Consider the following 10158-nt stretch of genomic DNA (forward strand, 5'->3'; position numbering starts at 1 on the left):
CAGTTAGGAGAACTAGAAATTAACTACTAATAACTGGATGCAGAAATAAAGCCTGCTAACAAAACTCCATTACCTACAAACACTCAGAGAAAAATATTTCCAAATATGATTTTGTACAATTTCTGAGCAGTCAGCACTGGAGCCTAATGCATAAAATAAATAACAAAAAGTGACAAGTAATGAAAATCTAAAGAACCTAGCCTTCAGGGCAAAACAAAACTAGGTCTGAAAACCAATATAGCCTTTTGCTGGTTTTGTGACTTTTAGCAAATCAATTAACTTTCTAAGCCTCAGCTTCCTTCTCTTTACAGTGATAACAAGAATAACAATCCTTTGTGGTTGGTGCAAGGACCAGAGGGGAGATTTTATGTGAAGTAACCTGTCATAAAGTAATTTCTCAAAAAGTATTAACTCTCTTTACCCGATGCTTACCCTTTATGAGCTAACATTTATTTTTAACGTTAGCTTTTTGGGAAGGAGATCTTTCTAAAATGTGTTACACGTGTCCCTGCAGACTTCCGTGGAGTTAGTCATCATGTTTATTGGTAAGTTGTGGTTTTATTGTGAACAAGAACCCATTCTGCTATGCAGTGAGCTCTTGGAGTCCACTGACCTGTCAAGAAGTTGTCTTTGCACTAAACCCTAATCAGAGAGGTAAACCTTCTCAACTGCCGGGTTCACCTTCCAGTTTTTTCAAACACATCTTCTGCTCTCATCTCTCAGTTGTCACTGCCCATCAACATTTGAGGGCCTATGGCCTGCAGTTCCTTGCTGTAGCCTTCTCCAGGGTTTTTTTTTTTTTTTTTGCATCTACTACCATGCCTGCTACTTTGGTTCTAGATCTGGGAAACTCCCAGGATGGCCTTAGTGTCAGTAAGCTCCAGCTGAGGGCCTAAGGAATTCTCGACAAGTGGAGTACTTCAATTTTAAGAAGATAAACTCCAAGCTTACTGTCTTGGCGGTTCAGTGACTTTTTTCCTCCTAACTTCCTGCTTCTTTGGCTATGCTCCAAATAGTTACTGTTGCCAAAGAATGCTTGAGACTATGGAGATAGACAAAAACCTCTCTGTGCATGCCGTTAGGAATCCCTGGTTAGTTGCTGTTAAAATAAAAAAAGCAAACCAGGGCCATACCTGATGCCCTGGAGCCTTGGGTTCCTGGGATGCTTGGCCCCCACCCTCTCCATTCCCCACCCCAACCAATGCAATTTGAGAGTTGGTAGCTGAGGCCACTGTCCTGTAGGCTTCAGAGAGCTCCCCAGTGTGTAAATCCTTTAACCGTAGACCCTATAGTTCTCTTGGAGAAGGCTTGGAATCTGCCTCAATTCCTATATTTTTGCTTTACTGTTCACTTCTGTTCTGGAGCAGATTCCCAAATGCCTGTGACAGGCATGGCAGTGTTTTGCAATGAATGAATGGAGGATTTCCTGGGAATCATTGCAATAGGGCTCGTGACTGTCTCTTCTCTTCTCATTTAATTCCTCGTGACCCAGCCTGTTTTGCCTGAGCCTGTGTGGCCTTCAGTCAGCACATTAGGCTGCCCAGTGTACAGTGAGGCCTGTCATTTATAGGATTAGTGTAGGTATTTGCCCATATTCCCCCTGCTCTTTTCCTACTCCCCTAATGTACCATTTCTGCGACTTTCATTGTGTTTCTAAATGTTTTTCAATCGTTGTTGCTCAGTTCTCCCAGAGTATCCCGTATAACAAGCTTTGATGTTCACAGACACTTTCACAAAAATATGCTAGTCAGCATTCGTGTCAATTGTCAATCTCTAGGAAGGGGGCATCAAGCTTGTTTATCCACAAAACTCTTTGTGTATATGGTTGCATGCGTGCACATGTGTGTTGCAGCCTCCAGAGTTAATTTTCCCCAGATTACACTTGGGGAAACATTGCTTTTGCTTACGAAGATCATTTCAACCTTCAACTAATATGTATTGAGGGACTTTATAAAATCCCTTCCCTCGTGGAGTGCACACTCTGGCTAGGGAAAACATACTATTGTTCTGTTAGAAGATGGTAAGTCCGTGGAAAGGAAGAAAAGCAGAGCAGGGCAAAAGGGAGGAGGGTGACAAGGCATGCATGTTACAATGTTTAATAACGTGGTCAGAGTAGGCTGCCTCGTTGAAAAGGTCACATTTCAACGATGACTTGAAGGAGGTGAGGAAGTCAACCAAGCAGATTCCAGAAAGAGGCACACCTAGAGCAAAGACTTGCAGGATGGATAAAGAGCAGGGGTAGAGTGAGTTAAGGGCATGGTAGGAGACGAGCCCGCCAGGGACTTGGGGCCAGCTCATGGGGCCTCAGACGCTCCTCTGATTGCAGTGGGGAGCTACTGCAGGGATTTGAGCAGAAGCATGAAACAATCCAATTTATATTTTTAAAGGATCACTCTGCCACTATGTAGAGAACAGACAGTATGGAGAACAAGGGTAGAAGCAAGGAAACCAGTGAGGTGATTAGAGGAATCTCAACTTCATGATAGGTTGACAGGGGGTAAGAGAAGGTAAGAACTGGGTAGATTCTGGATATAAATCATAGAAGGTGATGACCATGTCCTATTACATCAGAATTCTTGACAAAAATAGAACGGCTCCTACCCACTTTAGCATTTCCTTTATTTCTTATAGACTCATATTATAAGAAGGGGGGGGGGGGTCTTAATTACGTAAATCCATTTGACCATTTTTCTCTAAAAATTATTACCATTAATGTTTAACACAACAAAAAAGGTATTTCTTTAATTCCTACCAAGAACTCGAAACCTTTTCTAGCATGTTCATTTGCTAATATATTTGTTTAGCACATTCATTTAATAAGTCGAAGGTGGCAGAAGTATAATGCTTGTACAGACACATTTATATCCTAGGCCCAGCCGCACTTATTCTGTCCTGTCAAATTCAGATAAATTAACTCAAGCCTGAGATTGCATATTCTGTGCAAAGTTCTCTGTGCCAAGGTTTGATGATTGAATTGTGTTTCCCCAGAAGATATGCCCAAGTCCTAACCCCCCAGTATTAAGAATGTGACTTTATTTGGAAATAGGGTCTTTGCAGATAAAACTAGTTAAATGAGGTCACACGGCAGTAGGGTAGGCCCTTACTCCAGTATGGTGTCTTTAAAAGGAGTCATTGTGAACAGTGGCTGAGAGAGTTCAAATAGAGTCAAGAGGCTGCTTTGGAGGCTACTCTTATGCAAGCTTCAGGGAGATATTGCCATTCTACCATGTGTGCTGGTTTGAAAGGAAGTATGCCCCCTAAGAAAGCCATGTTTTAATATAAATCCCATTTCATAAAGGTAGAATAATCTCTATTCAATACTGTATTTTGAAGCTGTGATTGGATCATCTCCCTGGTTGATGTGATTTAGTTAAGAATGGTTGTTAAACTGGATTAGGGGATGACATGTCTCCACCCATTTGAGTGGGTCTTGATTAGTTTCTGAAGTCCTATAAAAGAGGAAACATTTTGGAGAATGAGAGATTCAGAGAGACTCAGAGAGAGCAGAGAATGCTGCAGCACCACGAAGCGGAGAGTCCATTGGAGATGAAGAAGGAAAATGCCTCCCCGGGAGCTTCATGAAACCAGAAGCCAGGAGAGTAAGCTAGCAGATGACGCCGTATTCGCCATGTGCCCTTCCAGCCGAGGGAGAGAAGCCCTGACTGTGTTCGACATGTGCCTTCTCACTTGAGAGAGAAACCCTGAACTCCATTGGCCTTCTTGAACCAAGGTATCTCTCCCTGGATGCCTTTGATTGGACATTTCTAATTGGAACACTTTCTCGGCCTTAGAACTGTAAACTAGCAACTCATTAAATTCCCCCTTTTTATAAGCCATTCCATTTCTGGTATACTGCATTCTGACAGTTAGCAAACTAGAACACCATGGTTTGCCAAACCCCAACCAAAACCATTCCTGTCAACCCTAAAAAACACCTAGGGTTCTCTCTGAGCTCTTCTAAAAGTTTCAAACACTATGATTCCTTTCCAGAAACATATAACCTCCAGATGGATTCCTAGGTAAGATAAGTCCTGAAACCCAGAGGGGCCAGCCTCTCCAGAACATCAACTAGTTCCATCCCCTGTTCCATATTATCAACACCCCTTTCCAATATGAAAAAAAGTTTGAGTGGGCAGAGCCCAAATACCCCTAAAAATTGGGAGAAAGATGAAAGGAGAAGAAGTAGTTATAACAGAGAAGATAGGATCTAACAAATGAGCATGACTACAGAATCATTATATTGATATTTCTTTTAGTTTCCAGTGTCTTGGAGCAGCTAGAAGGAAAAACCTAAAGTTGTGGAATTATAACCCATACAAAACTCTGAAATCTGTTCTAAAACGGCTTGTTGTGGTGTGCTTTGAAATGTATTGCTTTTTTGTATATATGTTATTTTTCACAATTACCAAAAAAGGAAGAAGCCATGTAACGAAGATAGCAGAGGGCTAAGCTGCAGCCACAATCATGGAACAGCAAGCATCGCCAACCATCACCAAAAGCCAGGAGGGGGTGGTGCGACAGTGATGCAGTGGCAGATTTCGAGCCTGGCATACTAGAGACCCAGGTTCGATTCCTGGTGCCTACCCATGCAAAAAAAAAAAAAAAAAAAATCCAGGAGGGTAAAGAAGGAGAGAAGCTGCTCTGCTGACACCTTGACTTCAGGCTTCTGGATTCCAGAATGGTGGGATAATAAATTCCTGTTGTTGTAAGGCACCCAGAATGCAGTAGGAAAATAAATCACAAGCTCAAGATGTTGTCAATTCCTGGGCACTGCGCTCATCTTTCCCTTTGTCTATGGTTCCTTCTGGGCTCTTGTTTGCTTCTCTCTTTCCCACCATCCGCATTTGGCATTTGCATGTGGCAACTCAGTGGAGATTTGGGAGGTTCGGAAAATTCATGTTGCAGACATTCAAAAGCTTTAAAATTAAATATTGGACATCCTTATTTCTAAAGGGTCTTTGGTACCCACACTATTATCAAGAAACTTTGCACCATGCACCTTGTTTCCCCACGCTGCTGCCTCAGCCAGGTTTCTGGATCCCTCCCTCACAACTGCCCTACTCATCTCAGCTCTCCTCTACACCCAATTCCTTCATTTTTACTGTAAAAGTATTAAACTATCACTTTGCATACCAAGCTCTTTAAATCCAACCCTCAGCTGTTACTTCCCATCCTAAAAGAGTGTATCATTTTTCCACATAGGGACAGTTGTCTCCTAAGAGGAAATTTCCTGCCAGCTGTGAAAATTTTCCTCCAGTGGTCATACCCATAACCCCAGACTTTCTGAGCTGCAGTTTCCCCGTGTGCGTGTGTGTGTGCGCGCACAGGCTCGCGCAAAATAAAACCGTCCTGAGATGTTTGTAGGTTTTTAAACATTATTTACCGAAAGGGATATCATATGTACGAATGTACCTAAGAAAGTACATTTAAATAAAAATAATAAAATAAAGTTATCCATTTTAAGAAAAACAATATCAGCAATGTCGTGGGCAGTGGGCTTCAAAAATCCCACCTCCCTCCCATCTGCCCCTTCCCCATGGCACAAAAGACCTTCTGCAGATACACAAACTCTGACTTACTTTGATATTGATCAGAAGTGGTGAGTTCCATGCCCGATGTGCTCAGATGACCAATTCCTGAGATACCAGGGTTTCAAAGAGAGAAAGAAAAGAGTTCATTGCTAAGTGCGAAGCAGATCAGATGGTCTCTGGGTCTAAAAATCTGTCTCCCCAAACTGCAGTAATTCTGATAGTTTTATAGTATCAAAAGATGGGCAGGTTTTAGGATAATGAGCAGAATGGCTTGGGATGACAAGGTTAGAGACGATCTAATTATCGAGCATGTGCAGGTTAATTACACAGTCACAGAACATATGCTGGTTAAAATTAAAGCTACTGCACTTGTCAGGTGGTCTGATGTTGGTTAGATCCAGCTCTGACTATCAAGATAGCTTTGGATGGGGTGGGTTACTTCTGGGCTGACCAAAGACCCTTCATTAATAAACATTAGGGGCTGTCATTAGAGATCATGAGACTCTGAAGTTGAGTGAGGGTCAGTCACTATGCTTGTACAATCACAAGATAAAGGCTCTACAATCATTATCAGAGATCAAGGCAGTTGGATTACAGTTCAGAAATTTCAGGTATTTCCCTCTGGCTATTCTAATATACTCAAAAGTAAAAAGAAGTTATCTCTATAATGATTTGGTAATCAGAGACATTTCTTGAAACCTAACCTCTTGGTCACACTTCTCCCTCTCATTTGACCATTCTCTCAATCTTGAGGGGTATCTGGGTGATAACTGTTTTAATGTCTTCAAGCTTAGAGGGGCATCGACATTATGAGGTAGAAGAATGAAACTGGTTGTTGTTCTTGGAAACTGGCACCTCTGGGTTTCATGGCTTATCTGGCATAGGAACATTCTGGAGGCTTTAAGTCTTTGAAAAATAAACTTAATATGTAAAATTTATAAAGTCTTAGATAGAGCCACGGTTTTCTCTAGGGTTTTCAGGAACACTGTTACTCGAGACTTGGCATACTATGGCAGTTTACAATATCTGAGAGAAACTTGCATAAGAGTAACCTCCAGAGTGATCTCTCAAGTTTATTTGAAATCTGTCAGTCACTGAAGTTTTGCTTTGTCTTATTTCTGTTCCCTCTTTTGGTCAGCCAATCCCATGATGCCAGGGACAGGCTCATCCCTGAGAGTTATGTCCCATGTAAAGGGAAAGGTGGTGAGTTTATTTGCAGAGTTTGGCATAGAGAGAGAGAGAGAAGACTCATCTAAGCAACAAAAGAGGTTCTCTGGGGGTAACTCTTAAGAATGAACTATAAGTAGGCTTAGCTTCATTATTACCGAAATAAGTTTCATAACAGCAAGCCTCAAGATCGAGGTCTTGGCTTATTAAATTGGGAGCCCCTATTGCTTAAGAAAATAGCAGGAATTCCCCAGGTGGGGAAGTTTAATAGCTCCACATTTTTTACCCAGTCCCTCAAGAGACTCTGCAAATACTTTTTCATTTTATGCCCACAATACACTGAAATGCATCAGGGTATGGCATTAACCTATACAGAGTAGCAAAATCTCATTCCCTATTCTAGGTTCCATTTAATTAGACTGCTTAAATAAACTGACCAGATAGTTTAGTGTGCTGCAGAAAATTTAAATTTTGGACAAAATAAATATCTCTTCCTTTGGTCTTACACACCAGCTAAAATCTTACAATACAGAAAATATCTTTTAACCTACTTTCAGTCCTAACCAAATCAGCTTCATTCACATCTCTACTCTAAGTCTGATCTTTTTCAGCTTCTTTAACAGTTGTTGTATGGAGTAATCCTGACTTTCAGAGCTGGAGAACTCTTACTCTGAGTCTCAGGTGTCACACAGGTACCCAAAGTTCCAGGAAACTGCTAGGTTATACACAAAGAACAAAGCATTTCAGAATTTAGAAGTAATAATAGAAGCTCAGGAGTAAATGTGACTGCTATAAGAGCTTACAATTTAGGCCCTAAATTTCTTATAAGCATTTCTAAATGAAGTTATTTTCAGAAACAAAAACATTTGACAATTGACTTATATTGGGGTCATTAACCACAAACCATAGCAGAACTTTTAACCAGTCTTTTCTTTATAATTTACCAGGGTTATGTTAATTAACAGGTAGCACATAATTTTTATACTTGTCTTGCTTCTCTTTTTTTTTTTTTTTGCTTCTCTTTTAAAGTTCCTTTTTGTTGAAGATGAAGTTCTGACATAGAGCTGTACTTATAAAGATCATTAAAGAAGTATAATTTACAAGTAAATGTGGCTGTTTCCATGATCCATGATATGTAACTTTTTTCTAAGAATGACTAAAACCAGGAGTGACAACATCATACATTACCTAACATCAGGAAGATCAGTTAAAAATATAACATGGATACAGAGGACACTGTCAAATCTTTAGGAATTTTATACACCCTCTAAATAAATGAATAACATTTTTACCCATATGAATTTAGCTAACAGAAAGATAGGAAATCTTCTTCAATTATTGCACTACTTCCCAAACACTTCCTATGTAATATGTTAAACTATTGTAGCACCTCACTTTTAAAAGGTGAAAGAATAAATCCCTTGCAACAGTTTTCCTTTAAAAGTGAGAAGACTTGGAAAACTGCGGTGCAGAGTGCATTGAGTTCACTTCCACTCTGCGGGACAAGATGGGGGATGGGGAGAGAGTAACCAGGACGGTGGCCCTGGGGTATGAGTAATCAGACAGGGTCTCCAGGGACTTTTGGGGAGATTGGAACAGGGAGAGCCAGCTGGGTTGGATCCACCCGGGAGGGTCTGCGCCATGAGGGGAGGTGCAACCAGAGGGAACTGGCCATCCCTCCGCACCAGCCTGCCGAAGCTGGTGGCTGGGGAAACCTCCCCAAGTGGCTCTGCAGCCGACAGCACCCACGGGGAGACAGGCCCACCTGATCGCCACGAAGACTGCACCCCTGGGCCCTGGGAGTGGTCACCCAGCCCAGTGCTGGGAATAGGCATCTGGAGGGAGCACTGTGTGGCAGGTCCGCTGGGCTCAGGGCAATGTGGGACGGCTGTTCCCTTGGGTGCAGGTTGGCACCGCTGTCTTGCGCACCCAGACCAGCTGGACCGCTGGGGCATGTCAGGAGCAGCCCCCCTGCGGTACATGCCATCTTCCAGTTGCGGCCACAGGCCTGGAGGGAGGGGCCTGAGGGAGGAGGTGCTCGGAGCGCCACCTGTAGGTAAGAAGAGGTAACTGTATGTTGTCAAACTCGATATCTGCCTAGGTTTGGGTTTTTTTTTTTTTTTTAATTCTTTTTTCCCTTCCTTTTTCAATATATTTTTATTAATAGTATTATTGTTGTTTTTATTTATATATTTTTGATTCTTTATTTTTATTTTCTATATAATTTTATTATGTTATTCTATTCTATTCTATTCTACTTATTTACTTATTTTAATTTTCTCTCCCTTCTGTGGGCACCAGTCTGAGTTCATTCCCAACATATCTTGGGTGATCTCTTTCTGACTTTGGGGCCTACTACTGTTGAGGTGTGTTTTTGTTGTTGTTGCTTTGTTTTGTTTTCCTATTTTTATTATTTTTTAATTTTATTATGATAGATTTTTCTTTCTTTTTTGGAGGATACATGGGCCAAGAGTTGAACTGGGTCTTCCACATGACATATGGGCATTCTGCCACTGAAGAACCCGTGCGCCCCAGCCTAGATTTTAATAGACCTTCAAGATGAACTGTGCCCCCTACATGAGATTTAGGGCTTGGTTTGGCAGGGAATAACACACAACCCAAGTGTAAAAGGAAATCTTCAATGTAAAACTGAGTAAATGCAAAACTTTAGACAAGTGAAGGAAAGCAACTTGCAAAACAACCTTATTAAGATAATCAAATGCCCAAAACACATTAGAACATCACAAAGCATGTGGAGATAAGCAGAAATGGCCAACAAAATGACAAAATCAAAAATCCCAAGGGGACATAGAGTATGGAACAGCTAGTCAAGGATATTTATAAAGAAATAAAGGATATCAGGAAGACACTAGAAGAGCATAAAGAATGATTCCAAAGATTAAATTTAAAAATGGCAGATCTTACAGAATTGAAAGGTACAGTAGACAAAGTTAGAAATATATTAAAGACACACGATAGCAGATTTGAAGAAGCACAAGGAAGAATAAGTGAGCTAGAAGACAAAACAATTGAACTAGAGCACACAAAATATAAACGGCAAGAAATCTGAAAAAAAAATGCAACTGGGTCTTAGGAAAATGATAGGCAACAAGAGGCATACAAATATAAGAATTATTGGTGTCCCAGAAGGAAAATAGAAGACTAAAGGGTTAGGAAAGTTAGTTGAGATAATCAGGGAAAACTTCCCAACCCTTATAAAAGACAAAAATATGCAAATCAAAGAGGACCAATGAACTCCAAATAGAACAAATCCAAAAAGACCTACTCCAAGACAGATATTAATTGAACTTTCAAATGTTGAAGAGAAATGAAAAGTCCTGAAAGCAGCATGAGAAAAGTGATCTACTATATACAAGGGAAAACACATAAGACTGTGTCAGACTACTCAACTGGCACCATGGAAGCAAGAAGGCAGTGGTAAGATATATTTAAGATCCTG

The sequence above is a fragment of the Tamandua tetradactyla genome, chromosome 25 (assembly GCF_023851605.1).
Source record: "Tamandua tetradactyla isolate mTamTet1 chromosome 25, mTamTet1.pri, whole genome shotgun sequence".
Taxonomy (NCBI): domain Eukaryota; kingdom Metazoa; phylum Chordata; class Mammalia; order Pilosa; family Myrmecophagidae; genus Tamandua; species Tamandua tetradactyla.